We start from the raw sequence: 15,728 nt of genomic DNA, 5'->3' as shown, positions 1-15,728 counted from the left end.
TTTTAATTTTTTTTTTTTTTTTTTTTTTTTCTTTTTTTAAGAAAGAGCTGGAGAGATGGCTCAGAGCACTTACTCTGACCCAGGTGTGTTTCCTAGCACCCTCATGGTGGGTCACAACCATCTGTCTATCACTCCCCCTCCAAAGACGTGACCTGGCCTTCTGCCCCCCCACCCCAGCTCCTGCGCCCCTGTGGTGCTCATAAACTCATGGGAGCACACGGTGCACTTTTAAGAGAGGGAAAAGAAAAGAAGGAACGTTGAACTACGTGGTGACCAGCAGACCCTGGCCTTACTTGGAGGCAAAATAAACAGTGTTAGGGCACTGCGTGGTGGCAGAAGGCGGAGGAGTTTTGCTAAGTGCCTTCAAGATCTTCTGGAGACACAGGCAAGGGGAGTTTGCCCTTTCCTGAAGTAAAGAGGACTCACAAATGGTAAGGAGAGGGTGCCGTGCCGTATGGCCACCAGGTTTTTGACGCTGTGGGAACGTAGTCCAAGATGCCTACTAGGTGTTCAGGCGGAAACAGGAAACTGGGTCTTCGGGTCGCAGAGTAGGACAGATACTAAAAAAACAAAGCTGAAAAACTCAGGTCTCCCAGCTTCCAGCGGAACTCTTTCTCCAGGAAGGAGAAAGCATGCTCTCACACACAATGGGCAAGTGGGATTTCGAAAGTTGGGGCGCAGAAGAGGAAATACGGTAAGTCCTCGCTCGCTCTGCGCGGGAGCTGCGGGCGGTCACCGACTAGGCCGGCGCCTGCCGCGGCGGCTTCCCCGCGGGAACTCGGCGAAGTGGAGCGGCCCAGGGCTCCGCGCTCCTCGCGGGCGGAGCTGCGGCTGCTTGGGCTGAGGAGCGGATCTCCTCTCAGATCTGGATTTCTTCTCTGTCCCTTCGACGGTCTGGACTCCTTCTCCAGAGCCATTTACTTAACCTGGTGGATCAGCTGCCTCGCACCGTCCCAGGCTGCGTCTCCCAGATCTCCTGGGTGTCAACCAGCCCCTCGGACTCCTAGCGGCAGCGCGAGGACTGGGAAGCCACGGAAGCCCACCCTCCTCGATTTCAGAAGAAAGCAGGGACAGGGGTAACCTGCCCAAGAACCCGGGAGCTGTGCCAGACTCCCAGCGCGTGGGGTTCCCAACTTCTTGGCTGTCCAAGGAGCCCCCATGGTGCCAGGGGAGTCTGGTGACTTCAGCTCCACGCTTACCAGACCTGTTTCAGCTTGACCCCTTCCTCTCCAAGGTATATAAAACAAATCGCCCTTGCCCCACCTTTCTGTCCTATAGATGGACAAATGTTTGTGTGTTTGTTTGTTTTTTAATTTCTTTAAGCAACAGCTGTTCTTGACGAACGTGGTACCGTCCTGGCCTCCTGGCCCCAAGCCTGTGTCCTCCCGGCTCTGGAAAGCATGCCACCTCTCCAGCCATCGAGGGGATCGGTGGGCGGGCGGGACAGGCCAGAGTGGAGCAGTCAGGCCCCAAAGAAGCCCCGACACAAAGCCACGGTGTCTGCCCGGCCCCCCGGGGACTCAGGGGTCAGTGACGAGGGCCTTGGAGGAGGAGGAGGAGGAACCGGCAGAGCGGAAGTCCCCGCTCCGAGGCCCCACTCCCAACCCCCAACCCCGGTCGGCCCCGGGGCAGGTGAAGAGAGACCGGGCTCTGCTCCAGGTGGCGGGGCAGAGGCGGGGGTGGGGGAAGGCCCGGGCAACAATGGCACTTTTATTTGGGACTGTTGGTTTCTGAGCGGGTGGGCGGAGGAGGAGGAGGACGCCGACCGGGCCGAGGGGGAGGGGACGGGCCGCAGCATCTGGCTACACACCTGCTCCTACTTAACCCTGTGCGTGCCGAGCGCTCGGCTGCCGGGGTGGGGGCTAACCGACCGTGGAGGCTTTGGGGACCCCCCCCCCGGGTCCTTGGCCAGGCCTGGAGACCTCCGGGAGCGGGAGCAGAAGGGACCCCTACAGAATCACAACTTCCGAGGCGCCTGGCAGCGCCCTCGGACCCCGGTGCGACGCAGCAGGCTGGAGAGCAAATTCGGGGAGCTTTAGGGGTAGGCGAGGACGCCCTGCCGTCCTGTGGCCATGCCGGGGAGCCGGCTCTCCGCAGGTTCGGGGGCGGCCGAGCCCGGCCCGGCGGGGGAACTCTGAGCGGGACAGGGCCCGTCGCGCGCACGCTTCCGGGCCCGGCGCTGCAGGTGAGCCGGGCGCCCCGCACGCTGGCCCCGGGCTGGGCCTCGCGGACGCCCCCTGCCGGTGGGGAGGCCCCGCGCTGCACCTGCCCGCACCCGGGTCGCCCCCGCCGCCTCCCAAATCCCGCAGGTCCACGGTGCCCCCGGGCCGCCCCGAGGCCTGGCGCACGGACTCGCTGCACAATCCGAGCTTGTTTGTAGGCGGAGGAGACGGGTGCGGCGGCCCTGAGCCAGCCCGCTGATCCCATAAAATATTATTTGTGTTTAAAAATTCCAGTAATTGGCTATGCAGCCGCTTTTTCCGAGCCCTGTGCCAAGTGCAGTAAAAATTCGCAGCCCGGCCGGGGTTATTTTCATCATGCAAATTCTCATTTTTCTGTAAACAGGGTTAAAACGTTCGGAAGGCCCACCCCACACACACCACCACCACCACAACCACCATCCTCTGCAGCTGCGACCAGAGAATTAAAGTTAGAAGGACGTTGGTCAAACTGGTCTCCATCCTGGGAATCCCTGGGCAATTGGAGAGCATGATTCAGATAGCCCCCGGCAGACCACCGCCTGGACTCTGTTGAGTAAACTCCCACTTCCCCAACTTCCTCTTCTCCTATCTGAACAACATATATCATTAAATCATGAAATTGTGATTCTTTTTTTTTGTTTGTTTGTTTAAAAAAATTAATTTTTATTGGCGTGGGGCGGGGGTGAATGTCAGAGAACAACTTGCAAGAGTCAGGTTTTGCCTTCTACAGCAGGGAATGGAACTTGGGTCATCGGACTTGGCAGCAAGGGGCAGCCCCTTTTCTCCTCTTTGATCACGCTGAGGCCCAGAGGAGAGAAGGGCTTCTTTAAAGTCACACAGTAAGTTTATGCTGGAGCTCAGGCCCACACGGCTTGCCCCGCCACCAGGCTCCCTGCAGGCGCCGAACAGGGGAAGGCTGAAGCAGGTGGCCAGCGCTTCCCACACCCTCTGTGGGGAGAGACTGACTGATTCTAGGCGTAGTAACTGCGGGGGAAGACTGCAACTCTCAAAGTGCCCACTTCCTGTCATTGCCTGGGGGAAAGCGGGGCGGGGGAGGGGGGGAGAGGGGCGTCCCAGGCAGGGCCCTGGAAACCCTGAGTAATGGACAGGAGCCTCTGCCGGACTCCACCCGCGGCTGGTTGGTGTCTGCTGCACCGAGCTGCTGAGAGGGAAAACTGCGCACGTGGGAGGAAGGGATTGCTTTTCTAGCAGAGGCAGATGGTAAGAAAGATGGAACTCGAAAGAAAATATGTAACACATGGCTGCCGTCAATAGGTATTATTTGCAGTACATCTAGAGACCTACTGTGTGCTAGACACTACTTTTTGCTTGTGTCATCTGACCAGCACAAGCTGGGAAAATGGGAACTAACTTGCTTCCCACTTTGCATATGAAGACACTGAGGCCCTAGATGAAGTCAGTTGCCTGAGGTAGCCAGGAAGGAAATCTCAAGTGTTCAGACCTACCTACCCCTCCTCCCAGACTTTGTAGGCTTCCTTCTTTGGCCTGGATGTGCCTCAGCCCTCCAGGTCATCAAACCCCTAGACCTTTCTTCTTGCTTAAGATTCCGTAGATAGGCAGGCTGGCTATGATTCTGAACTTGAACTCCCAACTCCAGCCAATAAAAACAAGGAAGGGACACAACAAAAGAACCACACAGGGATGCTTGGTAGTCCCACCGTCCCCATGCACACCCCTGAGCCAACCACACCCCCTAAAGCTCCGTAGCAGAGACAAAAGACTGGCAAATGGAGTTCCAGGTCGCTGGCAATTCAGCACCAACTGGAGGGCACACAGATCTCTCTGTTTCTTCACTTCTATGCTCACAAGTCAGCTCTAAGCCTAGGACTCTAGCTATACTGCTATAGAAATTTAGGTTCTCTGTGCCTGTCATTCTAGTAGTCAGGAGCTGAATAATGACACCCAACTTGGCCTAACAAAGAGACTTCGTCAAAAAAAAAAAAAAAAAAAAAAAAAAAAAGCCACGCCAGATTCTTGCTGTCCATTTAAATTTAGTGAACACCTGAAGTTTATCATCAATGTCTAAAAACACTCTCGACGCCAGCCACAACGCTGCCTGCCTGAAATCCTAATCCTTGAAGGTGAAGGCAGGCCACAAATATCATATTAACTTGGATCCACAAGGAAATCCATCCTCAGAAACAAACAGCCAGGCATGATGGCCAACGCCTTTGAGCCCAGCACTTGGAAGCAGAGGCAGGCAGATCTCTGGGTTTGAGACCAGCCTGGTCTACATAGCAAGTTCCAGAACAGCCAGGGCTATGTCATGAGACCCTGCCTCATAAAACAAACAAGCCAGGCTGCAGTGGCCCATGCCTTTAATCTCAGCCCTTGGGAGGCAGAAGCAGGCAGATCTCTGTGAGTTCAAAGCCAGCCTGGTCTACAGAGTGAGTTCCAGGACAGCCAGGGCCACACACACACACACACACACACAAAAGCAAAACCAGTCAAACAAAAATAAAAAGTGGACTATATAGTGAGCTATTCCTACAATCCCCCAAATTTGGGAGGCCAAAGCCAAGGGTTACTATAAACTTGAGGCTAGTTTGGTGTACATTTTGGAGGGCAGACTGGGAGAATGTTAAAAAAAAAAAAAAAACTAAATAAGCAAATATGAATCTTGTGCTGATCCAGATGGATCCGGGGAGAGTGAAAGTTTCTTGTCCGTCTCTGACTACAAATAGTGTCTAGGGAAGATGAAGGTTCATCAGCCCAGCTAGAGCCATTTGTAAAGGCAGCCAGAAGTCTACAGAGGTATGGAGACTCTTTCTTAAGGGAAAAAAGAACATGAGGGAAAAAAAAATGTAAAAGCTGGTGGTTGCTAATGTGGGAAAGTAGACATAAAGGAAGCCAGCAGTCTTGGGCACTGGTAACGACCTTCCCCAGGCACCCCCTTACTGTTCCGATTGGACCCTTCTTTCCAGAATTGCATGAAGGGCCACTTCTGGGTCCTGGGTGTGGGCTCCAAGGATGTGGGAACAATTTCTTTCCTACCCATCTTCCTGCCTGCCTCCCAGCTAGCCCACTCTCACCTGAGCTGAGCTGTGGACTCTCTAGGAGATGCCATCTGTCATGCAGGTGATCAGGGGAGATGAAAGTAGAGTGAACATCCCAGAGAGCCTAACAAGCCAGATTTGGCAAAGACACTATAGTTCCTTGGGTCATGACACACAAAGATGATGTCACAATGGATTTGGAGGTGTGGTTCTTACCTTTAAACTAAGATAAAAAGCAGTTCTTTCTCACATTCCCTTCCCTTCTGCTCCTGAGTGGATAGGATGGAGTGGCATGGGCAGGTTCCATGGCCTGTCAGCCACTGGGCAAGTGACTTCAGAGGTCTGTCTCACCTACAGACATGAGCAGAAATTATCTCAAATCCAAATCTATACAGAAATACCAGTTAGAAATATATATAGTCAAGGCAGAAAGTCCCACTATGGCTCAGTAAGACTCTCAGGAAGCCAGGGACTCTGACATGCCAGGGACAAAGATAGGTAATGGCACCCATCAGAGAAAAACGAGAGGTTGAGGGGTCCTACCCAAGGCATCTGTTTAGGTGGTGAAATAGTCCAGGCTTTGGGCTTGCTTTGCCTAACCGGGCAGAGGTACTGACAGCCAGGTATTGCGTCACATGCTTTTCTGTGATTCCAGAGCTTGGAAGGCTGCACCACCAGCCAGGAGAATCAGGAGTTTGAGGCCTGCCTTGGCTACATAGTGAGACTCTGTCTCAAAAAAAGAAAGAAAGAAAGAAAGAAAGAAAGAAAGAAAGAAAGAAAGAAAGAAAGAAAGAAAAGATTAAGGGAGGTTTGTCAATATATTCTATGTATCAAGATCAGCATCCAAAAGGCCTGGCCTGGGAAGGCCCACAGTAGAAACCTGGGGTGAGCAGTGCTAACTAGGGAAGGTGGGGGTAAGATAGGAAAGACAGGAAGAGAGATTTGTTTCTTCCCCTGACTCTGTTAATCCTGGATTCTCTTCATGTGAGGTTCCTATCCCCCTGTTTTGTTTTGTTTTGTTTTGTTTTTTTAAGAGGAAAGATGGTTGAATTCCATCTTCAATCCTGTGCCCAAGATCCCATCAGTGGAGGATATTTGGGACAAAGAAAAAGAAGAAGAGGAAGTGGAAGAGGAAGAAGGGGAGGAGAAGAATGTAGACCACCAAGAACAAGAGAAAGAAGAAAACAGGTGCGTAAGACAGCACCTTCCCTATGCCTCCTCCCATCCCTCCTGCCCTGGAGATCTCAGTGTTGGCCTGCGCCTTAGCTGTGTCTCCTCCTCTCCCTGATGCCATCCTTCCTTCCTGTTTTGCTCAGGATCAAGACCCTTTTCGGAGTCCCCAAGAAGGACCCAGTGTGGAGCTTCATGTCTTGGCCCAGGCCCTTCCCAGAGCAAGTCCGGTGGTGGGAAGACTTCTCCCTGCCCCCACTGCGAGGACCCTGCCTCTGCAGGTGCAAACTGGGCACGAAGATGAGGCTCCGCCCCCTACCCTCCCTGACCTCCTGCTCCACCCCTAAACCCTTTCCCTCAGTGGCATCCAGAGAAGAGCCTAGCTGGCTAAGAAACCAGCCTGTGATGCAGCCTCCACCAATGTACAGACTGAAGACCCCTAAGACAGTGCCCAAACTTCCTCCCAAGGTCTCCCCTAAGAGACCCACTGCCCCCAAGGCCGGGCAACAGCAGACCGCAGTGTCAACGTGGCCTCCAATAACTATGAGCCCCATTTCAAAGAGCTCTGCTCTTAAGGGACAGCATAAACCCTCTGCCACAGAGGCCTCTCATACCCCAGGTGCCTGGGGCAATCCCTTGCCTCACCTTTCTTCGAAATAAATATTTTTGTTACACCGGCAACAGTCAGGCACACTTCTAGGCACTTTCAGATGTATTAGGTCATGAAATCATCGCAATATTTCTAAAAGATTGAAACATAGTCAGGTTCCCCCTCCCCGACTCATCAACAGCCTCATCCCATTGCCCAGGCTGATCTCAAACTTGCTCTCCAGCTAAGGAAGACCTTGAACCTCTAATCCTCCTGCTTTACTTTGGAATGCTTGGATTACAGGCATGTATCATGATGCCCAGTTTCTGATCTGAGCTACAGCCTTAGCTTTTATATATATCATTCCTATGTATGTATGTATGTATGTCACCATGCACTCAGGGATGCGCTTAGTGTACTTATTTGGCTACTCAAGTTGTTCCCATTCTGGTCATGGGGGGAGCAGGGCTCCTGCCATTTTGCATTCTCTGTTTCTTTGGCGTACTCCCGTCAACAAGAGCTTTGACAAAGAAACACTTTTGCCTTGCTTCACTCAAGTACCCACATAGGCGCAGGAACTATAAAGCATTAGGAAGCTAGGCAATGTAGCACATGCCTATAGTCCTGGTGCCTGGGAATTACAGGCAGGAGGATTACCACAAGTTCCAGGCCAGCCAGGGCTACATAGGAAAAGCTTGTCTCAAAACAAAGTAAGAGCTACTGCTCAGAACGCACTGCCGACTCTGTCCTGGCCTGGCCTAGAAATCAGCTTGTCTGCTGTCTCTCCAAGGTACCCCGTTCCCTCTTACTGGAAGTTTAGATGTAGGTATTATGTGTGCTCATTACTACTACAATCAGATTTCTGTGTGTGTGTGTGTGTGCAGGTACATTATTAGCATGTGTGCATTTACAACTAGAGGCCGGAGGACAACTTCAGCTATCATTTTTCAGATGCTCTCCATCTATCCATTATCTTTCTTGTCTTTTCTCTTTTTTAAAGGATGGAGTCTTTTAAAGGCCTAGAACTTGCCAATTTGGCTAGACTGGCTGGCCAGCAATCCCCGAGGTTCTCCCTCACCAGTTCAGATTATAAACTCCAGCCACCATGGACGATGGTTTTGTTGGTTTTGTTTGTGGGTCCAGGGAAACCGGCGTGAATCTTCCCTGAATTGACAAAGAAGAAACTGAGCTTCGAGAGGCCAAGGACACCTGTGGCTCTGTAGCTCCCAACATGGGAAGTGGTGCCCGTCTGAGCCCGCCCTGCATGAAGCCAACTCATGATGGCTCAGTCCTAAGTGTGCCTTGGAAACTCAGGTTCCCGGTTTGTGCATCAAGCATTTGTAACCACTGAGCCTGCTCACCGGCCCCACCTTATATTTTATTTTATTTTATATTTTATTTTATGTGAATGGGCGTTTTGCCTGCCTATTTGTGTGTGTACCACATGCATTCCAAGAAAGACAGGTGAGAACATTGGATCCACTGCAACTAGAGTCTTGGACTGTTGTGAGCCACCGTGTGAGTGCTGGGAATTGAACTCAGGTCCTCTGGAAGACTGATCCAATACTAACTGATGAGCTATCTCTCCAGCCATAACCTCCCCCGCCATCTCCCCCCCCCCAACTTACGTTTTGCAGAACCTGGAGCTCATTGATTTGGCTGGAGTACCTGGCTCAGCAAGCTCCGTGGATCATCCTGTCTTCACCTCCAGCACTTGGGGTTTTCTTTTCTTTTTGACATGGTTTTGAAAGTCCTAAAGATCTGGACTCTGGTGTTCCTACCTTGTACCACAAGTAACATACCCACTGAGCCACCCCCCTGGCCTCTTTGAAGTAACGACAATTTTCCCTCTTGCATTCTATGTTGCTGTGCCTGGTGGTCCTTCTGGCTCTCCCAGCTCCTTCTTAACTAAAAGCCTCCCCCACCCCCCGTCTCTGCCTCCTATTGTCTATCTTTTATCATCCCTCCCTCTTTCTATCTTCCTAAGCCTGCCCCTTGCTGTCTGCTTCTGTCCTGGTGGCTCTCCCCTGCCCTTGGGTCTACCTTTGCCTCTGGCCTTCTTCAGGACCTTAGCAAAAAGTACCATCTCTGGTTAGGGTCTGGGGGTCCAGATTCCCCCAGAATTGGTTCAAGAATTAGGTTGTAAGGAGGACTTATAGAAAGGCCATTTTTCTGAAGCCCAGAAGAGAAGCCAGGGACAAAGGCACAGCAGGGGTTGGCTGTGAGGAGTGACCTTACTCCCCTGGAAAGGGTAAAAAGGCAGCCATGTCCTGAGCCGGGCAAAGGCTGAAACCTGCAAGAGCAGAGAAGAGCAGAGGCCCTGAAGAAGCTTCAGACTCCAGAATGCAGCCTCCCCAGAGGCTCCAGGCTGATTCCATCCCATCCTCCCACCCTCAGCTTTTCTTACTGGCCACACCCAAAAGCAAGGTGAGTGGTAGCCTCTCTGGGCCCAGACAGAGGTGAGGAGAAGGAAAGGAGCATCCTGGAGAAGGGATAGACAGGGTTACCCCTTCCCAGAGACCTGGCTGAGCTAATCCTCCTGTTACCACCATCCAGGGCAGGCTCCCAAGCCCTCCTGGACCAGAAAAGCAGCATGTGATGCTGGGACAGGAGATCCCAGTACTGCCCCTTACTGTCAAGGCCAAGTGTGTCCCTTCTCCCAGACACTGCTTAAATGTATGTGTCTGAAAACCCAGGGTAATAGTTACTTATAAGAAATACAAGTTTATTTCTCTCACAATCAGAAGCCTCATGATAAGCTCAGCAGCCTGGCAAGATGGCTAAATGGATAAATAGGTCACAGCACCAGGCTGTGGACCCGAGTTTGACCCCCCCAAGAACCCACATCAAGAGGCCCTCTGACCTCTACATGCAAGCCATGACACATGACAAGCACACCCACACTCACACATTATACACACACAATTTTTTTTTAAAGCTTAGAGTTAGTTCGGTAGTTCACAAAGTCCTCAGAATTCCAGGCAGCCCCTTTTGAGTCACTTCCTGAACTCATGGTCCAATAGGATTCCTCAAAGCTCCAGCAACCAGCAATCACACCCACATTTCAGTCATCAGCAAAATATCCTCCAAGGACCCAACTGATATGTGAGTGTTAGTCTGAACTGTGTCAAGGTCGTGCTGAGCTGCAGAAGGATCTGGAAGATACGGTCTTTCTTCTGAGTGCGAGCACGGACAGCAGAGGGATTGCTGTCTCATCATTATCCTAAGGAAGACAATGGATACCTGGGCCAGCTACTAGCCGATCCCGGAGAGCAGGTGGTGCTTCAGAGCTGGGGGTGTTAGGAAAATGGGGGGCTGGAGCTGCCCCCACCCCCGGCTCTCTTTCTCCAGAAAGCCTCCCTGCAGCTGTCTTTCCTTCTGCTGAATGACGCAGTAACAAGCACACACAACTGAAACCGCCACCTAGAAACCAAGATCTGCAATCCTCTTTCTTCCTTCCCTTTCTTGACTGCAGAGCAATCTACACGCCCTCCCTTCCTGGCCCCACTCCTGACCCCGCCTACCGATGGGCGCTCCCTCACCTAGCTCCACCCTACTTCACAGACCACCCTCTCCTGGCCACTCCTACATCATAGACACCCTCCTGATCCTACCTCGGAGGCCTGTCCTCTCACAGCCCCTTCTGCCAACCCCTCTTAGCCCCTCCTACTTCACAGGCCAACCCTTCTTAGCCCCTCCTACTTCGCAGGTACACTCTCTCCTGGTCCTACCTACGTTACAAAAACACCCTCTCCTGACGCTTTTCTGGAGCTCACAATCACTCCAGAAGATGGATCAGCAAAAGGGAATCCCTTGTGAGAGGTCATACCAGAGTCAACTCAAGTCCAAGGCAGGCTGATTTACCCACTCAAAGCTAGTGGGGTCTGGGAGAAAGGCTGGAAGCCCTCTCTTTTCCTGCGTTTGCTCACCTCACTCTTCACACTTTATCTTCCCCTTCAACTTTGGGGTCTGGGCAAGGAGGAAACCACACCCCTCCTGTGAGTCAGGAAGTCAGAGATGAGGTCAAGGTGTGTGTTGGGGTACAGGGTCTGTTGTGGTGTTCTGCTTTGAGGATGGTGTGAGAGGCTAGTCAGTGCCAGGGGAGTGTAAGCACCCAAATTCCGAGTGCTTCTGCCCTGTTCTCTGGCGACACAGCCTTGCTTGGGAGGTTTTGTGTTCCTCTGGGTAGAAGAGAGGCGGCTACTCCCTTCCCTGATTAGCCTGCCACAGCTCATAGGTGCTGAGACATGGCAGGAGGGAAAGGTGATTGCTGGATCACTGTGGGCTGGGAACTGTGAGGGCTCAGGAGGTGGTTATGGCATTCTGAGGAAGGGAGGGAAGGGGAGGGACCCCGAAGCAGGAGGGAGATAAGGAGGGAAGAGTGGAGAAGTCAAGTCTGAAAGGTTGGCTTTCGAAGTCATTCCAGGAATCCATCCTTTCCTCCATTTTCAAGGACAATACGAGGGCTGGAGAGATGGCTCAGTAGTTAAGAGCACTGCTTGCTCTTCCAGAGGACCTGGGTTCAACTCCTAGCACCCACATGGCAGCTCACAGCTATCTGTGACAGTTCCAGAAGATCCAATACCCTCACACAGCCTCACACAAACATCACAAACACGCATTCAGGCAAAACACCAATGCACAGAAGGAAGGAAGGAAGGAAGGAAGGAAGGAAGGAAGGAAGGAAGGAAGGAAGGAAGGAAGAGCCAAGGACAATATGAAAAGGCCCTCAGGCTGGCTAGCTACCTGAGAGTCAGCTAGGTCAAGTGGTAGCCTCATACCCTTCTTCCCAGCCAGCCTTCAAGGGACCATTAAGTATTCAGGGTCAAGAGGCAAACTCAGGCTGGTGACTAGCTTCCCTGTCTTCCTGACTGCTAACCTCCCGCCCCACCCGAGCCATGGGTGGGTTGACCACACTACCCATCTCTTTCCCAGAACTAGGTTCAGAACACAACTCACCTCTAGATCTTCCTTCTCCATAGCTGTGTGGCTGTGGGCAAATTGCTTAGCTCAGAGCCTCAGTCTCCCTGTCTCTAAAAATCACAGACTTCATGGATGCATCCAGCCAGCTGCATGACCCCCCCCCCCGCCCCCCGCGCACGCACTAGAGAGACAAAAGCCAGCCTGCTCTACATAGTGAGTTCTAGGACAGCCAGGGCTACAAAGTGAGACCCTGTCTCAAAACGAAGGGGACGTAGAAGGAGCTGGAGAGATAGCTCAGCGGTTTAGAACTCTCCCCTTGCAGAGGACCTTGCTTTGTTCTTTCAGCCCCGAACAAGGCTAACCTTGTTGCTAACCTTAACTTCAGCTGGGGGAATCCAGCGCCCTCTTCTGGCTTCCGGGGGCTGCCGCCCCACGTGGTGCACATAAATTCATGCAGGCCCACACACATGGACACAAAAAATAATAAATCTTTTTTTTTTTTTTAAAGTTATAGCTGCCGGAGCCAGGCTAGACTTAAAAGGATCCAGTGACAAGATACCTGGGAAGCTGCAAGCATCCTCAAACCCTAGCGAGCACCCTGGAGGAAGCGGCGGGTGGGGGTTGGGTAGGGGATGGGGCGCCAAGGGCCGGCAGGGGTCGCTGTGAGCGCGGGCCCATCTGCACTAGCGGGGCCTAAGGGAGTGTGCCATCCGTCTGGGTACGGACACCCCCCAGCTCTGCAAACCTCCCGCCTCCGGTCCCTCGAGGGCTCGCGCAACCCTTCCGTGCACTTCAGGGCCCCCGCGGGCCACCCCAGGGCGGGCTGGCCTCCCGCCGCGGGGCCGGGGCCACGAATGGGCGCGTCAACTGGGGCAAATTAACACGTAGCAAAACACCCCAGCACCTGGAGAAACAGGAGCCGGGCTGGGGGAGGGGGCCCGAGCGGGCGATAATTCACCCGGGCGTCCTGAGGCCTCCCGCCGCCCCCCAGCTCGGCCCGCAGCCTCCGGTTTCAAAGGCGGACAAATGGCGCACTGTGCGGCTGTGAGGCTCCCTCGCTAAATCTTCCTGTCTTCGACTCCGTGTAACCTGAGCCTCCCGCGCTGACCCTCCCCCGGAGGCCTGGGAGGACAGGGAGGGATGCTGGAGGAGGGAGGCGGGGGAGGCCCAAGAAAGTCTGAGCCCTCTTTTGCTTCTCTTAGCCCGGGTCAACTCCCGCCCACCTCAGGGGCTGCCCTGGTCCCTCAGCCACGGGGGTCCCCCCCCCCAACCCTGGGATGCTGAAGTAGCAGAATGTGTGCGTGCTTCTTTGAAGAGAGCTCCTGCTCCTAGATGCTTCGGGGTAGATTCGGGTGTGCGCGTGCGTGTGGCGTGGACCAGCGTGCGTGTGGCGTGGACCAGCTAGGGGGAGGTCGCATGTGGAAAAGTCATTTTTGCGAGTGAGGCTGGAAGAGCAGAGTCGTCTCCTGCCCATCTCGGTGGGGCTCAGACTGAGCCACCTGCAGACCCTCCTCACGGCTTACTAAGAAGAAACCCGGAGGCTAGCGAAGGGTCTGGTTGCCCCTGGCCAGCACCGCCTGGGACCTGACAGAGCCCCAGGCATCTGCCTGGCCCCTGCCATCGGGCACAGGGTGAAAGTGGGTTGGATCCCAAAAGCCCTTGGGAGTTCAAGTCTCTGAAAGCCCCGCGGGGCTGGCTGAATAGGGGAGGGCGACGGCAGGGGTAAAGGGCAGAGTTCGGCCACAGTTGAACCCGACAGAGGGTCAGTGCTAAGGGTCAAGTCACAGAGTTGAGGGCTGGGGTCAGGGAAGTGGCAGGTGTGGGAGGGATGCCCACACAGATGGAGGGGGGAAGTGTGTCTGGCAAGGCCTGCTGGGTAAGCAGACTTCATCCATTCTACAAGCAACCAGGTATAATGGAACAAAGCTTGATCCCAGCGTTCTGGACACGGAGGCAGAGGGATTGCCACAGCTTCCCAGCCAGTCTGGATCACAGAGCAGGAAGCTGCCTCAAAACAAAACAAAACAAAAGAGGCTGGGGATAGGATGGCTCAGGCTGCAGAATGCGAGCTTATCGGGGATGTAGCTGTGTCCTGTAATCCCAGAACCTGAGAGATGGAAGCAGGAGATCAGAACCACACAGCTTGAAGCCAAGCTGGGATATGAGAGACTTTGTCTTAGAAAGAAAAGGGTCTGGGAGCATAGTTCAGTAATGGAGTGCTTGCCTCGGGTGGGTGAGGCCCGGCAGACTGCGTGAGTACCCCTTCTGTCCCACTGTAGATGGAACAGTGAGAAAAGCTTGGAGTCTGCCCCTCTGTGCTTCCCGGTGGTTGCACGTGAGACAGTGGCCAAGGCCGTGGAGACAAAACTAGAGAAGGTTAGGACATGACTGGGCGTAGATTGCACGCTGGACGGAGCCTGGAAGCCTCTGGGAAGTGAGGGAGCCAGCCCAGTAGGTACCTAGCAGGGGCATGTCCATCGGAGGGAATGGCTCCTGTAAAAAAGTCACTGTCCATAAGCAAGCCTGGCCCTGGAAAGTTCCAGAAACAGCTGTGAGGGTGTGAGAGAGAAACAGAAGAGGAGGCTGGGGAGGCAAGGGGCTGGGAGCTGGCTAGGATTCTCTGGTGCCCGCTCTGTGCCTGCTTCTGCCTCTGAGCAGAGAGACCCGTGGGGGCCTGTCTTCAGAGCCCAGCACAAGAGGTGGGCACGAGAGATGTCAGAGCAGAGGCTCTCAACCTGTAGGTCTCGACCCCTCTGGGAGTCAAACATCCCTTTTACAGGCGTCACACGTCAGGTATCCCTGCCTATCAAAAGTCTAAACTATGGTTCAGAACAGTAGCAAAATTACAGTTATGAAGCAGCAATGAAAATAATTTTATGGTTGGGGATCACCACGGCATGAAGAGCTATATTAAAGGGTCGCAGCATTAGAACCTCTGTGTTAGAGGCAAGTGGAGCGGGTCCCCATGGAGACCTTCAGGCCTGTGGCCTCTGGGCGGGCTAGGCAGCTGCCTTCGATGTCTCTCCCTCCACATCTCCCCACCACAGCAGCAGACACCACTTCACTGGAACCAGGCTTGAAGAATTTTGTCACCCATCCACCCACCCCCACTTGTTTGCTAATAAAAAGACTGGGGGGCCCTGTCTGCCCTCCTCCCATTCTCCCCCTGCTATTCCCTCTCCCTTTCCCTCCCCAGAGCTGATGCAGTTAATTGGAGCGTCTTGAAAGTGCACATTAACACAGAGAGAGCGGCGGAGACATCTTGGCAGCAGAATATCGTTATCACTTCTTGAGCTCCAGCCAAAATCCCCTCGCGGTCAAAACACAATTCTTTAAACCAAACAATTAAAGATTTGTGCGAGTGTGGCTGCCATAAGGTATCAGCCTGGGAACCTCTGCCGGTGTCAGCGGCAACCGGGTCTGGGGGGCCAGCCAGGTGATGGGCAGGGAAGAGGGTGACAACAGGACCTTGACAGAAGCGGGGCCACCAGAGCAATCTGGCCCCTGTTCTCTGATCAGGGCAAAGTGCATCTGAGACCCTAGAAAAAAGTTTGGCAGGCCCATGCAAGCCTGTTTCAATCCTCCCCCATACTCCCACCAGGAGTTGGGGGTACAAATCTACCTTAAAGTCACCTAGGCTTTGCAAGGGTGGAGTCCAGGCCTCTATGCATGTACATATTTCTTTTGTTCTACATATTTCATAAAACCAATTTAATGAGAGACTGAAGAATGTCAGGGGTTAAGAACACAGGCTGAAAGCCGCTGTGGTGCTCACCTGTAGTCCCAACACTTGGGGAGGCAGAGGCCAGTGGATTACTTTGAGTTTGA

The 15,728-nt window shown here is 53.5% G+C and overlaps 1 long non-coding RNA gene across 4 annotated transcripts; it reads left to right on the top strand.

Moving 5' to 3' along the window:
• The first annotated feature begins 464 nt into the window (after nucleotides 1-464).
• Nucleotides 465-7,069, top strand: LOC110548742 (uncharacterized). 4 transcript variants are annotated; one of them, XR_009586777.1, is made up of 5 exons: nucleotides 701-1,234; nucleotides 2,566-2,754; nucleotides 2,932-3,040; nucleotides 6,253-6,406; nucleotides 6,535-7,069. It is a non-coding gene; the product is annotated as an uncharacterized LOC110548742 (long non-coding RNA). The 4 variants fall into 4 exon arrangements; XR_009586778.1 differs by lacking the exon at nucleotides 2,932-3,040; XR_009586776.1 differs by lacking the exons at nucleotides 2,932-3,040; nucleotides 6,253-6,406; nucleotides 6,535-7,069 and adding an exon at nucleotides 465-694 and having other exon boundaries at nucleotides 912-1,234; nucleotides 2,566-2,826.
• Nucleotides 7,070-15,728: the final 8,659 nt, after the last annotated feature.

This window comes from Meriones unguiculatus, chromosome 16, assembly GCF_030254825.1.
Source record: "Meriones unguiculatus strain TT.TT164.6M chromosome 16, Bangor_MerUng_6.1, whole genome shotgun sequence".
Taxonomy (NCBI): domain Eukaryota; kingdom Metazoa; phylum Chordata; class Mammalia; order Rodentia; family Muridae; genus Meriones; species Meriones unguiculatus.
This window is presented reverse-complemented; position numbering and strand designations above follow the sequence as displayed.